Source organism: Arachis duranensis, chromosome 10, assembly GCF_000817695.3.
Source record: "Arachis duranensis cultivar V14167 chromosome 10, aradu.V14167.gnm2.J7QH, whole genome shotgun sequence".
In the NCBI taxonomy this organism is placed as follows: Eukaryota; Viridiplantae; Streptophyta; class Magnoliopsida; order Fabales; family Fabaceae; genus Arachis; species Arachis duranensis.
This window is the reverse complement of record NC_029781.3, coordinates 70,204,522-70,209,199: the sequence shown is the minus strand read 5'-3', so window position 1 is coordinate 70,209,199 and position 4,678 is coordinate 70,204,522.

Here is a 4,678-nt window from a genome sequence, read left to right as displayed (position 1 = left end):
AATTGGGAGAACTCAGTCAGCTTCCCCTCGCGAATGGATTGCTCCAAGGCATCCTTTAGGTCAAAGTAGTCTTGCGTCTTGGGGCTATAACATTTTTGATAGTCGCAGTACAAGCTCTTGTTCCCACCTGTCCTGTCTTTCAGTTGCCGAGGCTTCAATAGGATCCCCTTGTCCGTAATTTGTTGGAACACTTCCACGATAGGGGCCGTGAGGGAGTGTAGTTTGTGAATTTCCCCACCCGAGGAAACGGCTTAAATTGTTTTGCTGGTGCCCCTACCTTGGGGGCCTCTCTTAGTCTTTCCATGTATCCAGGCTAACGAGTAGGTAGGTTAGTCGGCTACCGTTTGTTGGCTGCCACAACCTGGCTAACCTCCTCATCGTTGATGTACTCTCTTGCCACGTTCTGGATCTCTTGCATGGTTCAGACGGGTTTAGTGGTGAGGTGTTTCCTGAAGTCTTCGTTTAGCAAACCATTCGTCAAGCACAAACTGGCTACCGAGTCGATCAAGCCATCGATTTCCAGGCATTCGTCATTGAACCTATCCAGAAATTTCCAGGTCGGTTTCCCGTTTCTCTGGGTGATGCCTAGAAGGTTGATCGGGTGTTTGGCCTTAGCGATGCGCATGGTAAACTATGCCAGGAAACTGTGACTTATATCTGAAAAGGCCGTAATAGACCCTTGCAGAAGTGCGTTGAACCACCGGATCGCAGGGTCTACTAACGTTACTGGGAAAGATCGGCACCTCATTGCGTCACCGACACCTTCCAAGTTCATCTTGGCCTCGCTGTCAAGTGTTCCTAGGGGTCCTAGGTGCTGTCATACCTCATGTCCGTCGGCTTGTTAAAATGTTTTGGTAGCCGGACTTTGAGGATGGAGGAGTGGAAAGGGGTAGCTTCCATGATGATGGATTCTCGTCGTCTTCTCGGTCTATCTCTGTGGGTCTCCTTGTGTCCTTCCGACCCGCTTGGGTTGTCTGGGACCGAGAATTTGTTCGGTGCCTTTTATCTCTTCGAGGGCTTCTGCCCCAAGTATCCGAATTCCTTGGAGGAGATCGGGTGCGGGAGAGACTCGGGATAGAACAGTAACGGTCGTTTGCTGCTAACTCTCTTTCAAGGTTTTGCACCCGGAGGCGTAATTCCTGCATGATTCTAGCATTATCGTCACCCGTACCCCCGAACGGGCGTATCTCATGAGAGTTGGAGGGCAGGTCATATCTACGAGAACGTGTTCTCGTGTGCCCACGGGAGGATGCCACGGAGGCTAACCTACTCATCAAGCGGGTTCCCTCCTCCTTGTGCTTGTCCATCGGGTCCAACAGGAAATCCATTCACGCTAGGTTTCCCACAAACGACGCCAATGTTCGGTAGCTCATGTCCGGAACGGTTCGGGTCCAGTGAGTGTTGAGGTTCAGGGGGTTGCTGGAAGCTGGATTTGTATGGGCTCCGGAAGTGAGGCGGATGAGGTTCCTTCGAGCTATACATGTATATGTGATACTAGATATTGGATGTTAACGAATTATCTAGAAACCCACTATAAATATAGTTATCCAAATTTGTCATGCTACGGTCAATTTCGATAGGGATTCAAAAAAATGAAGCTCTTCTATATTCATCTGTAATTATGAATTTAGAAGTTCCTATTAAAATGGAAAATGCCCTACCTTTGAGTGCGGTTTGAACTATTAATTTACGTAATTGGAAGTAACCAATTAGGTTGGCGTGGAGTGGGGGGAGGAGCCACCTGCAAGGACTCCAACGCTCAAGTTAGTCTCCGTACAAGAGGCGGCTATTAGGATTAGGATAGGTGACCTACCTCTGGGGAGGGGTAGGGTCCTCCCCTTATATAATCTGTACTCGAGTGGGTCCCACGTGGGTAAATCCTCCTTCCTAAAAATTTCCTTTCCAACTGTCCAAGTGTTATGGCGAGACAAAAGGAGAAAAGGGGAGTTGGTGGGTTGGAAAATCCAGCGAGTCGATTCCTAGGTATCCGAACCCACCTCGCTAATTGAGTCGGGCCGAAACAGTATCTATAATTACAAAAGTTTTATATACAAAAAATGTAAAATTTGTATTTATATTTATCAGAGTTTTACCGAAATTATTTTTAAAGTTCATAGTATATTTTTCAATAATTATTTTGTCAAAAATTTAAATTTTTCAGAGTCAAATAGTAGTATACATGTTGACGTTACAATAACGTGGTTGTATCACGCACTGTAGCTTTATTACGCATGCGCATTATAATGGCCTAAAATCGTGTTGACCACAATTTAGAGCATTTTCGATGCTTTGTTTTAAGAAAGCAGAAGTTCAGAAGCAACAAAGCATCTCCAAACGCTTATCTAAAATTTCCACCAATGAATTACGTATTTAATTTTATTTTAATTTAAATTTTATTTAGTTTTTTAATTATATCAAAAATTAGAAAAAAAAGAATTTTGTAGATATAAAATTAAGAATATTGGAAAAAAATAAAATTTTATAAATAATTGAAAAAAGAATTTATATTAAACGGATTTGGATCTATTATTTTTCTATTAAATTAATATGAAAACAATAAAAAAAATAAAATTGGATCATGAGTTTTTGTTGTAACGTTACAATAACAATGTTATAATAACAATATTATAGTGTTTATTTAATGAATTTGATGGATTATACAAGTAGTAGCATATCAATAATCTTTCTTGAAAATAATACGGTCTTTCTTTGGAGGAGAAGGTCCTTCCTCATTTATACTTTATATTTGGGTGGATTTTTTGACTTAGACTCATTTGCCTGAAAGTTTTTGCTAGCTGTTTAGGTCTTTCTCAAAAAGTAGAGTAACGCGTAGGTCAGTTTTGCACATATGGATCAAAGACCCGTCGGATCGGTAGTTTACAAAATGAATTTCTGGCTCTTATTAAGTTAGGCTGGAACAATTAATCAATTTTAAAATTTAAATTTATAATTTAAATTTTTTTATTAAAAATTTATGATTTAGAATTTAAAATAATGTAAGATAATCAAAATAATTTTAAAAGAGAATATATTCTAAATGACTTCTACCAATTATTTTAAAAGATAATGAGACCCTAATAAAAAAAATTTCATTCCGATCCTTAAACTTCATCTTCATAAAACTAATTAACCTCTTCGTTAATATTTTTTTTGGGTCAACGGAACATGTCTAAATATAACACGTTAAATTACTGATTCATCTGTTAAATATCGACTAGGATTAATAATTTTTTTTTTTGTTAGAGCCTTATTGTTTTTTAGAAATAATTGTTAAGGGTTCTTTAAAGTTTTTTTTTTGTTATCTTTTTTATATACATTGACTAAATTTTATTATGTAAGAACTAAAAAATATTTGTATTTTTTTTACTTATAAAATTGGACGGATGATATATTTTTTAATCTTTTTATTGTTGTTTAAAAAAATTGTTAAAATATTATATTATTAGGATTATGTTAATAAATTTTAAGTGTACTCAATTTAAATTAATCATTATAATTCACATAAACTCATTATTATTAAAAGAAGTGTATATTTTATTTTATAATAGATAACAAGAAGGTTGACATAATATTTTATTTAATAGATACAACAAATAAGAATATTTATGTTAATTATTCACTTATATATCACTGTCAAATATTCAAATTTTAATATTTTAAAATAACTAATAACAAATAAATAAGACTGATAATAATAACAATTAGCAACATTCTTATTAATATGTATATTCTTTATTTAATTTTTATAAATAAAAATTTAAAATCACTAATATTTTCTCAATTTTTACCTAACAAATTTAGTTAATGTATATGAAAAAGATAACAAAAAATAGAGAAAAGAATTTTAAACGCTCTCACAATTGTCCTTAAATACAAGGAGTCTTCTAACGAAAAAAAATTCGTCGATCCTAATTGGCATTTAATGGACAGATCAACTTATTAATGTTTTACATAGACACATATCGTTAACTCAAGAGAGATTGACAAATAGACTAATCAGTTTCATCAAATTAAAAGTTAATGGCAAAAAAAAGATATTTTTGTTTCTAAAAACCTTGTAGTCTTTCATAAAAATTGATCGGAACCGAAATGGGTATTCCCCCATTTTAAAATGTTAGTTAATAATGACTTAAGAAAATTAACTACCTAACATTATAATTATAAAAAAATTAATTTTTCACATTCATTACTTAAAAATGTTTTAAACTCATAAATTTGATTAAATAATTGTATAAATTTTTTTACATAGTCAACCCATCATAATTATTTTTCTTAAAAATCAACTATTTTAAATTTTAATAATAGTAATTAGCATAGTTGTCAGAACCAAATCGGTGATCAAACCAGTCAAGTTATTAAATTATTGGATTATTGGTTCAACCGGTGGGTCACTGGTTAAATCGGTTAACCCGGACCTATATAAATAAAAAATAAAAAATAGTAAAAAATTTAATGTTAAAATTTAAAATACATATTTTTACTAATATTTTAAGAATATTCAGCTATTCTAAAATAATATGAAATAGAAATAATAAGTATTTTGTTAATTTTACTCTATCATAAATATTTTATTTTGTTTTTATATTAAAATAACTATATTTTTTAATTTTAATAATTTATTAATTAATTTATATCTATTATACTATTATATACTATAAATATTTATTGAAAAATAATA